General features: G+C 47.9%; 1 long non-coding RNA gene across 1 annotated transcript in view; it reads right to left on the reverse strand.

The window, feature by feature from the left end:
• The window catches only part of LOC115250713 (uncharacterized), an 82,722-nt gene extending 65,216 nt beyond the window's left edge, over positions 1–17,506 (reverse strand). Inside the window, exons 1-3 of the long non-coding RNA XR_003889281.1 lie at positions 17,422–17,506; positions 17,007–17,212; positions 16,264–16,410 (exon numbers count right to left, since the gene is read on the reverse strand). This is a non-coding gene — a long non-coding RNA (uncharacterized lncRNA). The remainder of the gene's footprint in view (positions 1–16,263; positions 16,411–17,006; positions 17,213–17,421) is intronic.
• Positions 17,507–18,286: the final 780 nt, after the last annotated feature.

The raw sequence follows: 18,286 nt of genomic DNA on the forward strand, positions 1-18,286 counted from the left end.
TTGCTAATTAGCTGTTTTAGCAGCATACAGTAAGGGTTTTGGGGTAAAAGTTTAAAAAAGAACAGTAAAAATACAAAAAAACCAACTCTGGTTCTCCTCCCAAATTGAAAGCAGCTGGTACCCACTGGATGCCCACAGTTACCTGTATGTTCGGGGGCCCACAGCCGGAGGCTAAGTGCTTGGTATGTGCGCAGGCGAGGTATGCGTGTACCCATAATGCATTTATGTGAAGGTGTGTATTTGAACTTTGGAGGAAGGGAGGGCTGACCGGGGCGTGGAGGCCCAGACGGGAGGCCTGTCTGCCAGCTCCACCAGGCTACAGACAGGTCTGTAGCCCCCAAACATCCAGGCTGCCGCTGCTGCGGCGGCGGCCCCGCGGCGCCGCTTTGTTCACCAACCCAACGCCAAAATGCACCGGAAACGACCCACGACATCCAACATTAAAAAAAAAAAAAGTTTGAGAAAAACGGGTGCGGCAAAAGGTAACATTTGTGAACAGAGTTGGCAGCCGTGGCTCCGGCGGAGTCTTCTGGTGTCTGGCGGAGGGGCAGACTGTTGACAGATGGAGTCTGAGGTGAGCTTGGTTGAGGAAATCGGATCCCGTTTTGCGCTGAGAGAAACGCAACTGGCGACTCAGCAGAACTTCGCCTTCTTTCCTCGAGATGGAAATTCGGCCCATGTGTGGATGATAGACAAGCTTAGGGAAGCTGGACGGATCAGAACGGGGTCAGAGCGGCTGGCTAGCATGTCTGGGCAGAGAAGCCTTCAATGTAAACCCAGTTCATCGGTAAACGTATGGATAAATAACAAGATCTACGAGTCAGGACAGATGAGACATAAAACAATGATGTAAAACACACAAGCTCATATAATAAAACATTCATTAATGACCCAAAAGCCTGGACATGAAAAACACTTTATGGCTTTGGAAATGTTGGGCTTTTGAACCAAACACATCTCCAGCTTTTGAATTTTTTTTTATTTTTTTATTTTTTTTAATGAGCCCATAATTTTCCATCCAGCTGTTTCCAAAACATTTTTGGGATTAAAAACAGGCCGAGTATTATCTGTTGCTGGAGCAAGAATCACCTCATAGGGACAAATCTGGAGAACAGACTTGACCCAGTGAGGGGAGAAGGGATCGAAAACATGTCACTGTTTCCATATCATCACCAAAAACCACCATCCTGATTAATTTAAAGGCTTGACTTCGCTGTTTAACCTCCCTGTTTACATGCAGATCACAACAGTGGCACTACCGGAGGCACTGGTTTATAGAGTTATATGATAAGCTACAAGTAGATATTGTATTCATTGTAAGAGGAAGTCGAAAAATATACAATTAAAAGGTCTCAATTGGGGAAAACAACTAATCTGGTCAGTCTAACAACTGCTTCTGCATATAATAGAAATCTACATGCTATACTATTAAAAAAAGACATTCTTCAGACCACAACCCAACTTTGTCCTTTGAAATCCAATATGTTTGGGATTAAATTAGTATAAAGCAGAGTGGGACCGACCGTTCAGCTGCAGCTCTGATGTGGAAAAACGTATGTTGAACAGAAGTCTTCATGCGTAAATAAACAGATATGGTAGCAATAATTTGTGGGATTCTACATCCAAACACTGACCACTTTAAGGCCCACTCGTGTGCGCGTGCGCGTGTGCGTGTGTGTGTTTGTATGCATGATGCAGACCAGATTTTGCTTTTCTCCAGCAGCGAATTGGCAGGTTTTAAAAACGTTTTCTATCTCCCATCCAAGACGACATCAACCAGCCAAGTGTATTCAACCTCTGTGCGCACACACACACACACGCACACACACAGGAGTTGTGCAACAAATTGAACAGGAGAACATCTCTGTTTCCAGATGCAGCGATAGAGGGAAAAGGAACAGACGAGGAGTCGGAGGCCCTCCTGTTGCACTGTGATCTTGTGTAATTGACTCTTTCTGACATTTCTCATAAGCGGTTTGGGCGATTGTATAATCATGTTTTGCTCGGTGACCTCCCAGTGCAACATCAAAACATGCTGCTTCAGGTTCATTCACTCGTTTTGGATGTCTGAGCAGCATTTCCATCCAAAAAGGGTCAAAAGTTCACTCCTTAAGCCGGAACATTTCTGCAAATGGGGAAAAAACAAACTACATCTGCTGGTAAAATCCACTATTTCGCAACAACAAATATGTGTATATGGAAGATAGAACTAAAAATACAGAATTACACAGATTTTAGCGCCGCAAAGGCAAAACTCATGTCAATCACCACGTTTTCCCTGATTTTTACAGCAACAAATAATCACCCAGGAATAAAACATCCAAAACAAGAAGTAAACAGGGGAACATGTGCTATCTAGAATGGACCTCACTCAAAAAACAAACAGTAGAGAGGAAAATCAGCTGCACAGCTCAATCAGCAGATCCGAGGGCGGACCAACGACGACCCTGCTGAGCAGTGCCCAGCAGCAACCAGAGGATGTGCTCAGCAGCAGGAGAGCCTGACCTGGGAGAAGAGGAGTGACGTGAGGATGGAGCCTGGAGAGAGGGAGCCTTGGCCTCACAAGGTTGCTGACTTAAATACCTGCTAATAAACCTGTTTACGTCGCTCTTAAAGGAGCAAAACTAGACAAAACGTTACTGCTGCGGCATCAGAGGTGTGATAACGGCCTGAGGACAACGCCAAAGGACCGCAGAGACAGAACGGCCGCGGGAAACTGACAGATTAGTCGTCATGTAACCGTTGAATCGTTCTGCCTGGGGTGGTTGTTGTGCTGCGCAACATCTACAACCATCTCCGCGGAAACCTGCGTGGGGACTGAGCCGACCCGGTTTGGACGGCGACGGGATCGTGAACGGAGAAAGGCGCTTCGTTTCTCGCCATGTGTGATGTTCGGCAGCAGCTTGGCGCGGCGATGGGTTCAACACGCCGACCGCTGAGAGCCTTCTTGGCTGTGCGTCTTGTTTATAGCTTTTAATCCGGGTTCGGTTTTCCATCGTTTCCCCTCTGGAACATTTCGGTTTCCAAGCGAAACCAAAAACCTGTCGATGCTGTTGGCCTAGCGAACTCCAGGTAGGGGTCCAGATCACGGCTGTCTCGCGTCCATCAACCCAGACACGCCTTTACATCAGTGCGGGACGTACGGGACGAGCTCACCGTCTGAATATGTAGACATCTCCACTGAGTCATTGAGTTGGAAACGGGGGCCACCCTAAAGGTGGCCCCCGTTTAGGTGCTGATAATACTCCTCTGGTGGAGTTAGCATCTGAAATATGCGCAAATTAACCTGAAACTAGGTTTGAAGGAGCCATCTTTGAAGAAGGGCAAACTAAAAAGTGCACAGAGGCAGAGTCGAAGATGGGAGAGGTCATCCAAAGGACACGCGGACGAGGAGAGACGGAAGACGAGGGTGAGAAGACAGTGATGAAATGGCGTGCAACCTCCGGGCCGTCCCAGCAGAGACGCCGAGCTGCACGCCAAGGTGTGTGAAAGAGACAGAGACAGGCGTATGTTTAATGTTAGAGTGAGAATACGCGCTGCGCGTGTGTGTGTGTGTGTGTGTGTGTGTGTGTGTGTGTGTGTGTGAGGATGCGCCCTGATCACATATGTAACCGATTGTCTTCCAGTGGAGGCTTGAAAGACTCCACCACATTTTACTAACAAGATAAATGGTCCAATTATAAAGCATCACAATACACCAACAGGATATGTGTGTGTGTGTGTGTGTGTGCGTGCGTGCGTGCGTGCGTGCGTGCGTGCGCGTTGGTGCAGTCCACATCTGTGGATGTTTATCACATCATTGAAGAGAGACAGAGAAGGAAGGAATTAAGATGGAGAGAGCGAGAGAGGAGTTAATGAGGGCGATTGTGTTCTCCAAGCCGAGCGTGTCTGTCTTGGCGATGACAGCGACCGTGTTTGACTCATCTCCAAACAGCCGAAAGCCACAAATAGGAACGCGAGCAGGGAAAACCGGTCGCATCACTTGGCAGCAGCACGGGGCCGCGCGCAAAACGCAGCGTTCTGGTTTCCATCAACTCGGGTGGTGCACGTTAAGGAAATGTCCCAGAGCTTCTTCAGCTATCTCAGACCGTCACAGAGGAACACACATGAAATGCTGGGGGGGGGGGGGGCTTCCGTTGCTTAGATTTCATATTTACGGTCAAATATATCGCAGATCGGAGATTTCTTGGAGCTCCAGCCTCAAAACTTTGTCCGTCTAGGGTGGGAAGTTAGCATTAAACAACATTAAAGTGAGGAAGTTGAACTTTTAGAGCACCCTTCATGATCACAGCCCACAATACTCACTGAAGGGGGTGAAACAGACAAATGTGTACAGCTAGCCCGATGCTGAAGATATGAATGAATCATTCTCTTTAAGTACAACACAATAGATAACAGGAAATGCTAATTTACTGAAGCTAACGTAATCGGGCCTTATGAGAGCCGAATCAAGTCTGATTCAGTGTAAAACCCCTCAGACTCAGGTAGGAAAGAAACCCAGTGACAGAAGGTTGGAGCCTCTGAGCTCCAACCTGCCACAAGGGGAACGTGTGTTGAACCCGTTCTGCCTTATTGGCAGAGTATGAGGAGGGCGAACGTCTCCGACAGTGCGCTGCCGACAACAGCTGGAATTCATCGCCTGAACTTTGTCGAACTTTACATATAATTTCATCCATCTAAATAGATTCACTTTTAAATTCTGGACCAATTCAACAACTATGTTGCAGTCGACCAGAAAGTCTTGTGGGGCTGCCAGAAGTTTGATTCCACTGCTCTGTCTCTTGTCTCCTTAAGACCGAGTGTGTGTTTGAACTTAAGGGCCACCAAGAATTAAGATTTTTTTATTTTATTTTATTATTTAAATTGTATTTCTAATCTGCGCCGTCGTACGAGCCGACCGCTACGGTTCACAGAGCGCGCGGCTTTTTGCATTTTGTAATTGGCCGATTTTAAATTTGCCGTGTCATGAAGAGGTCAGGAACGTCTAAATCCAACGAACCCTCACGCGAGCGCCGCTCTTTCCATTTCAATTGTCATCGCGGCCGGGTCGGACGGAGGGAGGTGGCAGATAGCGATGGATCCTGCAGCCTTTATGTCTCTCTGGGGGCCAGTAAAATCACTGAAATGTTCGAGTCCGAACCCAATTATTTCCTTTCAAGCTTGCAAAGTCTGACATTTTGCCCACACATCGTCTCTAATTACATTTCGATGTGTGAAAAATATATTCAGTCCTTCAGATGAAATGAAATCCAGAATGTTGGGATGTAAACCCTTCGCCACTCGTGGTTTTGCGCGGCCCTTTTTAATAGAAAACACTTGGGGGGGGGGGGGGGGGAGTCAGATTAGAAACACAAAACAAAAGAGACCACATGAAACGCTGCTGCTTGTAATAAGAAATAGAAAGTCAAAAGCCCTAAATGGAACCTTTGCCCCCCCACTCCGGGATGTGAAGATGTGGGAAGACACGATGAAACGCTCGTAAACAAGTTGAGATCGGGACTTGAACTGCTGACCCCGGTGCTTTTGACCATGTGGAAAACAGTTTACAGGCCAGAGTCCTCAACAGCTAAACATCCACCCATATGGATCCAGTTGTCCATCAAAGGCCAGAGTGGGGAAAATAAACATTTATACGATTTTTTGCTTTAAAAAAAGAAGAAAAATAAAACCTCTCTTGTTACCGGCCCGAAGCAGGCAGACCTAGGTCTGAGAATAGTTACAGGTGCTCCGAGGTATCAGCAGTCGATACCGCGCCATTTCTGACCGTTACCCGGGAGCGATACCTCGCAGTTGGAGGTCTTCGACCATCTCCATCTCATCTATGAAGCATCCCTGCAGAACTTCAGCCTTGTCTCACCTCCAAGTTAGTTTTATTGACTGGATTCCGCGCGATGCGCCCGGGCCAAGCCAAACATCTGGCCGCGGCCTCGCGTTCGCCCGCGGCTTTATTGACGGAGCGGTTCAAGGGGGGAAAACAAAGGTCTGTCAGCTAAACAAGCTGCAGGCGTCGGACTCGCAATATGTTCAACATCGGCTGTGACAAAAGGAATCATCTCAGAGCATCGAGAGGCTGTGCAGACAGATGTCCCGCATGTAGAGGGGGGAGGAATATCTGAGGGGGGTGGAGCGCTGTAGCTGTTGCCCTTCAGGAACGCTGTCATACGGCCTCCGTGACCCTGACAGGAACTAACTAATGAGGGACAGCGGGGTGCGTTTGTCGTCCTGACCGTTCCTGAGGTGCCAGCACGGAAGAGCGGCAGAGCCGGGCGTCAGGTGGGACGGATGCCCGTGCCGAAGGCTAATTGATGATGGCTGGCGCCGGACGCCGCCAAACATCCGTGTCCCTCCACATGTTTGCCAGTTATTCAAATGCACATCTGCCACACGGGACGAAATGTCCAAAGAGATGACACCTTTTAAAAATCCCCGTCCTGAGTTCTGTCCCGGTATGCGAGCAGCTGGTCCAGCTAGCATTTTAGCCGTTTTCCACTTGAAAAATGCTCTCTCGCTCCTTCTCCTCAGTGGCTTTATGACACACCTTTTTTTTCCCCCTCTTCTCACCGTTCCTTCTGTTTCTATACTTACTCTCGGACACACTTTTCCCCCCGTCGCTTCACACATGCTGCTCTCATAATTTGAAGGGGAATAAAGGCTTCTTTTTTTTTTTTATTGAGTTTTAATGACGTGTTCAAACCGAGCGTCTCTGTAATTCGGACACAGAACAGAGAGCTGGCAGCGAGATCGGCCCTTAGATGGACGAATCACACCTACACACACACCTACACACACACCTACACATGTTACACTAAAGCTCTGACCCTCGTCTGACAGTCTGAGTATACGAGTGGGAAAGTCGTGTCTCTCACACTGTTAACATGGACTTCACATCCTCTGTTCTGACTTTCACACCCTCTTTGTGTGTTTGTAAAAGGAACATGCATGTAAGAAGGCTCTCTGGGCATATTAAACAGGAATGGGGGGACAGAGGAGACAGACAGGGGCACTATGGCAAACCAATTAGCTTGTAACATGGAAAAAAAATCGGTGATGTAGTCGGACAAGAGGACAGAAACGAGGCTAACCGGTGGAGAAGTGGCCCCGTCGTGGAGGTGCAGTGAACCCAGCGGAGATAACCAAATATTATTTAAGTTTCTACTTTACGACTTTTTAACCTCACAGATTCCTGCCTGTGTCCAGCTAAATGAGCTAACCTAAGCCTAACTTTAATGCTCACATGATTAGCTGCGGCTAAACCCAAGGTAATGTTGCTGAGAATGTTGATATCATATAGTCAGAATTATACGTCCGATTGCACTTGTTTTTAAGTATTTACAGCTGATTGATCGATCTAAATAAGTAGGTCAGCAAAGTGGGGTTTGGGGCCTCCCTGCTGCTTACACCAAGGTGCTGGGAAAAGGGCCAGGGTTCACCACAAGTTCATAAGGCCCTTGTAAGCTGCCGCTAAGGGGCTTGTAAGGTATTTATAGCGCGCTACCATGGAACCCCCCCACCGCTAAAACAAATCATTAGCATCCTGCAAAAATCTTATACGACTCTGAAAAGGCCATTTTTGAGGAAATGAGAAAACCTGGCTTATTTTCTCATCCCCGGTGCTGCATTTCTGACATTTTAGAAGCTGCAGTCAAAGGTCAGGCCTGGGCCCAGAGTCAGTAAAGGCACCCGTGAGAGATTCTGTCCAAGACGGTCTCAATCACGCCAACTTATTTTATTAATCCGTCCACTGTTTCGATCATGTCAGTGCTGGCGATAGAAAACGATGACATCAAAGGGTCCGACCCGGGGTCAAGGCTTATTGGGCGGCCGCTACAGAGACCGAGTCCTTGAACCTGCAGCCACAGAGCAGTTTCCAAACCACATAGCGGGCCCTCTGTTTGAAGGAGGAGAGGTTTTTGTGTCAGTTTGGGTTACAGGAGGGCTTCAGCATCCCAAGGCCTGCCTGGGAACTTAGAGTTTAAACGGTGTTCTGGGGCTCGTTAGAGTGACCGTGATGGGCTCGCGGGGAGTTCATGGCGTGGCGGCGAAGGTCCGTAATACAGCGACGAAGGTTCATTAGGCCTGTGTTACAAGCGCAGAAGGTCAGGAACTCTGCCAGGTCAATAGTTGGCGAGACTTTAGTATGTAAATTACTGAAGGACAATCTGCAGCACAGCGATTGACATTTGTTTCTGGACGCACCAGCCAACGTTCTGTGGAGAATCCAAAAGCAAGAACTTAACGGTGTTGGCATTCCAGAGTAGCATCGTAATCAAGAGGATTATTTTCCATGTTCCCTTGGCTTCTTCCCAGCCCGTCGGGTTCATCGGCCCTTCCTGTTGACAGGGAGCTTCGGGTCAGCGTGTTTAACGCACCCACAAAGGCGAGAGGGGCCCAACATGCTCGTTAATCTCAGTGGATGATCCTGTTTCCAATATTGAGTTGTACTTTTCACCTTGTTCTTCCTAAAAGAGCACATCAGTACAAAAAAAAAAAAAAACAGCCACTGGTACCGTCTGGGGCTTTCCTTTTCTCATTTCCTTCCACATACTTTTATCCCATCGCAGCCGCGTTTCTCTACCTAAATGCTCAGGGGTGCAGAGGACAGCAGCTTCGCCTTCAGAGTCACGGACAAAAGTGAGCTGCACGGTCGGAGGGAGGGAAGGGGGGGGTGGGGACGGAGGAGAGCAAAGAGTCTGGAGGAAGACCAGTGCTTAAGCTGTCTACAGGATATCGGTGCAGCTGTCAACCTCATGTTTGAGTCTTGTTGATGTCAGAGTGGCTGCATTTCTTATCAACTCCGGTCAAACCGCTCCAAACCCGTCAACCTGAGCCATCGCAGATCTTCAGGTTCCCTCAAGCGTTCAGCCCTTCGTTCGACAGCTGACACACGCTTGGACCAGCATTCATGAGGTAATCCATCCATGAACTTTGAGAGGACTTTAGGATTGCTAACCATTTGTTGGAGCCATCTTCATATCAAGTTTAGCGGGGGGGGGGTTTTGTTTCCATAAAGTGTTGGAATTGATTGAGTCCATTTTTCCCTCTCAACATGGAATATTGGCTGTGCCACTGGCTGCGACACCACCCCAATTATTTAGAAAGCTAAAGCTGGTTCTCAATACTCGGTACGCAGGCACGGACCCAAGTCTACTCTGAACCAGACCCAAAATGCAACCCCGACCGGTCACGTTGAAACAATAGTAACATCCTGCACCCCAAACCCACCTCCTGCTTCTGACCTTAAGGGACACAGTCTACCACAACCAGTTTACAAATTGATATGCTTGTTTTGCAAGATTTTAAGTTATATATACACTTCTGTATACCCTTGCTAACCCTTGTCGCTCATCAGGTGACACTATCCTTGTTGCTCTGCCACCCATGTGACCCTCTCAACCAGTATGGAAGAGTGAAGAGAGAGGCACAGGGAGCTCTCACTCCCAACCGAGCACAAACACACATTCAGAGCTTGAGCACTGAGGGCATGTTTGTGGTTAGCACAGAGGAATTGCTCTTGGATTATTCCATCATTTGCCAAAGCTTGGGGGGGTAAGCAGGATAACTCTGCCAAAACACCAAAGCCACAATAGAGCGTTTTCTGATCAGAGAGCGAAAGGGAACGAATGGAATGAAGAAGAGGGCCAACGTGCAGCAAAGCTGCTGGAAAAAATAGAGCTAGCGAATATCTGACCTCGAGTAGATGCAGGGCAGGAGCGGAGGAAGGGCGGACGCGCGCAAGTGGGGACAACACGCCCCCAGAGGCCGCTCCAGGTAAATAATGTCATGTAGGTGTTTCAATCTGGTTCAGAGTCCAGCCTTAGACCAAACACGTGCTGTTTGGGGCTGCAGAAGCAAAGAGCGGTGCGGCGTATTAGCGTTCAACTCACAAATGTGCAGAGCATCTGGACAATTTAATCCTCCCTGCCACTTCCTATATGAAAGCCTGTCAGAAAGTTGACACTAGAATAGACGTTTGTGGTTTCTGCACCCCTAAAAGTGCAACCGGCGGTAATATTAAACGTCCAGGATGATGTATGGCATTTGTGCTGCAACGGGGCTTCACGCGGGTGAAGGTTCAAGGAGCTGAAAGGGGATTCTGCAAAGGTTCAACTGGTCTGGGCAGGAAACCCGCTACTGCCTGCCAGGCTGGTGGATGAAGAGGTCATAACGGAACAAACCGCCTCAGAAGAAAATGTTGAAACAAAGGTGCGGAGAGATGGACGACGCCACGATCAAAGAGGTCGGTGGACAAGAAGAAGTCATCGCCGGGGAAGTGAAGGGAGATGAAAAGCCCCCGGTCCAATATTTGTCAGTGCTTTCCTTTAAACTCTTTCCATTTGTCCGCTCATTACCGCCGCTGCATCGTTTCCAGACGTGCTGGTATTTGTTGAGGATCCACCGACGCAGGTGAAAAAAGCGGGAGGAAAAAGGATGAGTGACACCCTGATTAAAAGGAGCTGGGCCGTGATAATGACCCATCTGTCCGCTGCACCTGACCCTAATTCCTACAGCACGGCCTGCAGGACATCTATCAGAGGGTGCATCTGTCTTTGGGTATCCATAACAGCCCTCATCCCTGGAGGAATCTGGCACGTCTTTCAATGGGGCGCTATTAAGACACCTGCGGAGGCTGGGAGCAGGCGGACCACCTGCAGGAAGATATGCCGAGGAATCAGATGGAGCTAAAAACCTTCTCTTGTTCCACCCATGAAAAAAGGTGTGGACTTTATTGGACATTACATCAGAAAAAAATGCCTGAAATCCAACAAACTCCTGCAAAAAAAAAAAAGGAGCGTCACCCTTGGAAAACTCCGGCGCTATAACTCGTGGCAAAGCTCGGTCAATTAGAAAACAGCCCCGTCCTCCATCCTGGCTTTAAAACAAGAGGTAATAAATGTTGATTAATCCATTAATTTTCCCCAAAGCCCTTATTTTAAAAAAAACCCCGACGGCACTGATTTCCATTAATACTGTAAATCTGAGCGAGTCTTTTCAGAAGCTGAGGAGGCAGCCCGTTAGTCTCCATTCATCAACCCTCCAGGCAGGGTTTACTGCCACTAATTGCACATGCGGCTACAGGTCCCGTCTCCCGGCTGAAGAACTGAGGCAGCGGAGACGAAATGGGGGAGATTTACTGTAACGCTGAGGTCAGTCCTTTTTCGGAGCTTTCAAACACACTATCAAGCCAGACAGATATGACATCATTGCGGTCAGTGATTTAATCGCCACTGGCGGCACCCGAGAGCCATGCGCATGACCGCAGCCTTGTATATCAAAGCCCCCCACGGTGAGCGTGTCTGTGCACGTCTGTGGGCTGACAGTTTTATCTTTATACTTCTGTTTTATTGTGGATCTGCTGATCTGGGTAATCTCATTCTATCAGCCGTCCCCGTGTGTCCCTGATGCACGGAGGCTCTTTAAAATAAATGGAGGTGTAAAAAGAGATATATCTGATTGGATATTAGTGGGAGTATTTTTGCACGATTAAATGGCCTGTTTATGGTGGGTGGAGGAGCTCCATGGCAACGCTCTCCGTCCCGTGGATGTGATGTCACCACGTCCGGCAGGACCTTTTGACCTCTGATGAGCTGTAAATAACAGCCAGAGAGCTTTTCGGTGTTTGTCAGGAACAAGAAGAGCTCAGTCCCTGTGATGGATGTCCAGGAGTGAATAATAAAAAGAGAGTCCGGCCCCCGACCCTTCTGTGGCTCCTGGTTGATCAATGCGCTTCCTTGAAGGTCGCTCCAGGTGACGCTTGCTCCCCCCGCCCCCCCGACTCCTGTCGTCATCAGGTATAAACTGGGAGACACCTTTGAGGGGACAAGCTTTTACCTTACATGTTTATGGGGGGATTATTTCCAGTAAAGCAATAAAAAGAATTAGTCCGCGCATTAATTCACATATCGGCGCAGTGATAAAAGTCAGCCGCGCTTATAAATCACTTAACTTTACGATGATGGCGTTTCCTTCTCATTTGCACAAACGGAAGCGCCCACGGACCAACGACAGGAAATGGCGCTCATGTGCACGTCTGAAGTGTCCGGGCAGATCTCCCAGGGTGGCCGAGCATCAGGAAGGTAAAGGGAGGGCAGGGCGGCGCACGCCGGCCGTGAACCCAGAGATGGAGGATCCCGTCTCTTCCTGCTCGTCCTTCACACACGCTCTCCTGACCTCGACGCACACATCTGGCAGATGTTCAGAGGGAGCGCCAGATTTTCGTGTTAAGGCTTCTCTTTGTAACCTAAATAGATCGATGCGCCGGAACATTCTTGAGCGGTTCTAAACAGTCCAAACGGGGCCCAGGCGCAGCGACAGGAGATGCCTACGCTCGCTGGTGCTGATGCATGTGATGATTCACACCCGCGGGACCCCATTTGTAGCCGCGCGAGGAGCTCGGGCTCGGGCTCGGGCTCGTGCGGTTCCCACGCCTTTCCTCAAGTCAAACCGCAGGACCAGTCCAACCTTGGCCTCCCCCCGCCCCCCGCATCCTTTCGTCTCCGTTTCTCACTCTCGCTTGTCCGTGGTTTTGCACTTTAATTTATTCACGGCCTTCCATGTGTTGCACAGCTGCGCCACAATGTCACCGAATCCTTGGCCCCGGCCCGACGCCGCCGTCGCAGATGTGGGCGCGCGGCCGACGTTAGCGCTCGGAGCCGCCGTCTCATCTTTGAAATGGAGACGTGACAGATAACAGGCGACGAGCGCAGGTCGGCGGGGAGCCAGTCCAAACTTCCACTTTAAAAAAAGGGAGCACTTTACAGTTGAATTTCCTCCCTAAAGTACAGAGTTCCTGTTGCATCCGCTTGGGTTTTATACCACCATTCAAAGTCGTGCAGCACTAATTACTGTCTTTTTAAATCATTTTAACCAAAAAAAGTCCTGATGGGGTGAAATTGCCATGACAGCCGACCTGAATAAGACCAAAGATCGCCCTCTGCTGGTGCTCTTATGTTCCATGGATGAGAAGGTCATGGACGCCACAAACTGACTGACGCCTGCGAGTTGTAATTTCCGCTGAACTTGTCTGCCATTCCTTTCCCTATCGCATCCTTTCTCCCTCCCTGCTCTTAAAGTGCAGCGCAGGCTGCGTGATTGAAATAGCAGCTCAGGTACAGCGCTGCGTTTTCCATTTAGCCCTCTTTCAATAACTGGAAAAAGGTTAAATTTAAGTAAACCAGGCAGTAAAACACAACAGAGTTCACTCAAATTCTAATAAAAACCCCGCTGGTACATTAATAATGATGGTCAGAGTCTGAAAGGCACGTCTGAGATTAAATTTTTCATTTTGGTGACCTTTTTTTCATTTAATTCAATATATTCCAACGGCAGCATTACCCAGCATGCCTCACTATAAATAGATAGATGTCCCACAGAAGCCCGACATCTCACAACAGCATTCGTTTCTCCTTGATGATGGTAAAGGCACAAAAAAAGGACTCCACACACGCGGGCACACAAAGGCAGAGGCGGCTCGGAGGCATTAACATCAGGGGCCGATCTGACGACTCCCGGGGGGGCTGAACTTTCTGAGTGAGATGGAAAACAAAGGCAGCACTTACACAACTGCCTCCATAAACACACATGCTCACAACAGCGTCCACCTCTGGAGTGTGATTGATCACGATAGGAGGGGGGGCGGGGGCCTCGGCCGGTCCCAAAGCAACACGCGCGTGTCAGAGACTTTATGAAATTACCTGATAAAGCTACTTAAAATACCCACTCTTCTCTTCCATTTAATCCAGATTCTCACTGTGTGCACGTTTCCCTTCACCCCTCGAGCCTCCTGATTGGCCGTTGCTGCGGGAACGCAGAAAAGCCTGTAAAATACACCTCCAGCACCCTTGGCTGTTAAATTGGCGAGGGGTTGCGATTGGCTGCTGGATATTTGCCAGCGAGCGCTACGAGGCCTCGCTGTCCTTGCGCTCCTAAAACAGCGGGAGGACGGCGCGTGTGCGCGACGACCACATGTGCTCCAGTCATAACAGCCACAGTAGGAGGTCTCCGGCCCACAATGGGCCTTGTGGTGCAACTGCTGGCGGCGGTCTAGGGCTTATTTGCCACACCTCCAGTGACACACAGTAAAAACAAGGAAGCAATAGACTCCGAGCTTTTCGTTGTCCTTGAAACTTCAGTTGCGTTCGTCTAGCTCCAGCCAGGAGGGCAAGGCTGAGCCCTGCTCTAGGTGCTGTGTCTAAAAGGCCAAAGGTCAGAACTGGTGGGTCACGAACACTCTGCCTTGATGGACGCCGATCAGATCAATCCCAGTAGGAATTTTTACAAAGAGGCACTGCAAACCCCCTGAAAACATTATTACCTTCAGAAATGAAAGAAAAACAAATAAAAACCCATTTATCATGTAGGTACCATGTGTGGAAAATACACATGCTACACACACACACACACACACACAGATTAGAGCGGACGATGCAGTTGCTGAAGTCAGGGAAATAGTCGTAACCTTTAAGTGGTCACTGGTGGAAACTGAGCGGAGCTGTGGAACAGAATTAGCACTAATGTATAGCTCTATTGTGGCCGGTGCCTTTGAAACTATTGGGATGTATCAGGAACGCGCGCATTCGTCATCGTCCCTCTGCGACAGGCCAAGAAAACACACAGTAAACCCTGTTGACATGGATTACTTTCCGCAATCTAATAATCGCGGCAGTAAAAGCAGTCTGGGCCCGCGGTTGATGCAGAGTGTGTGAAAGAAAGCAGCAAAAAATGGAGAAATTCAAAAGGTGCTTTCAAGTGAAGGAACTGAACCCTACAGGATATTATATCATGGAGCTGGCCGGCATCCCGGGATTTGATTGGCCATTTTCATTACATGTCGTCCACGCTGACAGAACTTTAACTATCCTGCTATAAGTTCTGGCTTTAGGGATTCCATATAAACTGAGCTTTTACTCAATTGAAATAGAGCACAAAGGAATGAAAGGAGGGGGGGGGGGGGGCAGGAATTACACTGCTTAAAAAAAAGAGCAGACTCAACGAAGCGAGCCAGTTATGGTTGAGATGTCGTCTGGCTGTTTCGCAGCATGCTGCACATCCTGCTAACATTTTAGGATAACCACAACATTACTAGATAAAACAGCATTCAAGCTATTCTTCTGTCACTGCTGGCACGAGATTTGTCCAGACCGAAACCAATTAGGGAGTTACAGCTATACGCTACCAGCAGGCTAGCAGGGCGGTAACTCATACGATCGCGTGTTCAGGCCTGGAAACATCTTTCATTTCCACTCATGGTGGTCTGCTGCTATAGCGACTGAGAGGTAGCACATGTAACACATGAGACACATGTAGCACGCGCTGTAGTTAGCATCCACTAACTCGCTCAGACGCCGGGATCCTGGCATCACGTGGTTCGATCTGAGCTGGTGTCCAACTAATGTAATTAGCACCGGGCTACTCTGCAACTCCGCTAGCTGCGAGTCAATATTTCCTTTGAAGAATCAATAAGAGGCACTCTCCCTCCGCGCGTGGACCAGGGCGCAGTGGCGAGACAATGAACAATGAGCTGCTCTCAGGAACCCAGCTGAGATTTACAGAGCAATCATCGCAGTATGAAGCCAGCTCTACAGAGGTTTATTGTGTAACTCCGACCACCAGGATGCACGACAAAGCCCGCACGCTTGAAAAGAGAGACAAATTCAATTCGATTCCTCTTGATTTATATAGCTACAATCGAAATGGAGTCGAGGTCCTTTACAGAAACCCGGGCCCCGACGCCCGACAAGCAACAGCTGAAAGGAAAATTCCCTTTTCACGCTAAGAAACTGAATTTTTACAGTCAACCATTAGCAATAAAAGTTTCTCCTCTAACAAGCCAAAACTGCAATTAGCGCTGATGCTAATTTGTGAACGCGGGACACTGACTTTGTAAACTTTCACCCCTAGTGAGTGCGTGAGCATAGTAAAAGCCACAAGGGCGTCACCAGACCGTACAAATGCAGGTATTGTTTGGTTGGGACTCTGGGGGGGGTAACATTGTGAAACAGGAAAAAGATTTAGAGCTCCCACAATGCACGGCGCACACAAACAGTTACGATGTGTACAGCAAAACATTAAAAATAGGACATCTTTTGATTCTTTTGTCTGTCTCAGGGTAACTTCCTGTCCTGCACAGGAAACATGACGTTTCCAGTGTCTATCTTTGACATTATGGGATGGCTGGTAAGTGTGGTGGTGTGTGTGTGTGCACGTGTGAGTGACATCTGTCAAAGACCTTTGAATGCGCGCGTGTGTCTGCAAGCTTACACTCACTGTGCTTCTCAGTGTCTCAGTTGCTTCCTTTAAAGGTCCCTTCAGAATAAGCCAGGACATCCGTTAATTTACTCTCACGCTCGTTTTCCTCCTCCGGCTCAGATCTCCACCGTGACTTGTGTGAACTCGCCCAGGAGGTCGCAGCATCTTCGATGAGGAAGAGAAACCGGACAAGAGAAAAGGATCTTAGGGGAATTTAGGAATTTGACTTATGTCAGTGCAGAATTGCTGAAAACGAAAATAGCACTTGATACTTTTTGTTTAAATGCAATGGAAATAAATAAACAATGAATCGTCTGTGATATAATACACAAGATATCTTCAGCTGCACTTCCGGGTTTGACATGTCACGTGACAGCACTCACCTGTATGCTTTTTATTTATTTAAACTGAATTAATTCGTGACTATAAAATTATATCAAACTATTTTGAGCGTTTCACACGAAGAAGAAAATCTACATCGGGTGGGAAGACTAGAGAAGAGACCTAATTAGTTAATTAAGTATGGGTGTGTCTGGGCTGAGCAATCCACAGCAGGTGCGCGAGGTTTGCCTGTAGCTAAAGTAGTGGCTAAATGGTTAATACACCACATTTACAGGACAGTTAAAAGTTATAATAAAGTTTCGTCTCTAACCTACAGCTTCTTTTCTTTATGCGAGTGAGGGAGCGTCCCATGCGCGTCATCATGAATAATGCAAATAGAACTGATGGTGAGAACCGTTAACTCCAGAATTAAAACTCACATTTGACTTACACTTTTCGGTTTCGGTAATGGGGACCGCTTATCGGCTCCAGAACAGCCGGTTTACCTCGGTCCAAACAGGGTCCACACAGGGTCCGAGTTCCACGACACCACGAAGACCTCACCAATGGAGCGCAGATGCCGAGCGTTACCCTGGCAACGGCAGACCTCGTCCGTTCTTTAACCTTGAACGGATGAGAATCAAACCTGGAGCAGATAGTCTAAAGAAACAAACAAAGTCTTCATCTGATGGATCATCCCAGTCAAAATGTTTCTGTAATGTCACAATACGTAGTAAATGATTAAATATCTCCCATATTTAGCTCAGTTAGCAATAGAGCTAACTAGCCTATGTGTTTTTATGGTCACCAGTTGAAATACCATAGAATATATATATAAATATATTGCAAATGTACCCAGCTTCTTCTCCTGGGATGTGCTACACAGCTGTAATGGAGCTCTGATGCTCAGTTTCACGGTATTCTTTAACCCAGACGCCACCCCGCCAGCTGTTAAAAGATGAATCAAAAGATGAGGTAGTGATGGAGCAGCTCCCTACCTGAGAGACGTCACCTCACACAACTACGCACTGACTCAACTCCTCAACTATTTGATGATCAATGTCTTGTTAAATTATATGGCTTTTTCCACCCGGGCTGTTCGACTACATTCCTTACCGCTAGTTAACACAAAGCCTAATGAGGGAAGCATGGCGCGTAAAAAGGCCTTTACAGCCTCGGGGGTACTCGTAAACAACACAACAACTGCAAAAGTTAAAATAAAAAAACACATATGCATTTAAATAAAGTTGAACAGCACAACATGGACAAACCTTGGGGACATCAATGACAAAATATCATGTTAGCTGTCATATCAGGTTAATCTACGTCATTGCTAGTTTCTGGACAATTGTTTTTTTGTTTTTGTTTTTTTATTTGATATTGTTGTTTGCATCTGAAACAAATAAGCAATTAACACAAATAAAAATTTCAAAATATACCTTGTGGAATTGAAGGCTATGAGAAAACGGCATCATTTATCAACCCTGGAATGAGTCAGGGCTGAATTGGGGAAGCGCATTGTGATGAGCCTCAGACGTGTTGTTGTTGTTATGCACATCTGTACGCATGTGTGCAGGTTTGTGAGTAAATAAGGTGACTTCACCGGTCTGACATTTGGCCGGGGCTCGGCACAGATGGGGCTTCTACATCTTGTTTTGCATACGAGTGCGTGTCTGCGTGCTGCTGGTGGTCGTGAAACAACTGGAATCCTGTTTGCCAG

This window comes from Takifugu rubripes, chromosome 8 (assembly GCF_901000725.2).
Source record: "Takifugu rubripes chromosome 8, fTakRub1.2, whole genome shotgun sequence".
NCBI lineage: Eukaryota > Metazoa > Chordata > Actinopteri > Tetraodontiformes > Tetraodontidae > Takifugu > Takifugu rubripes.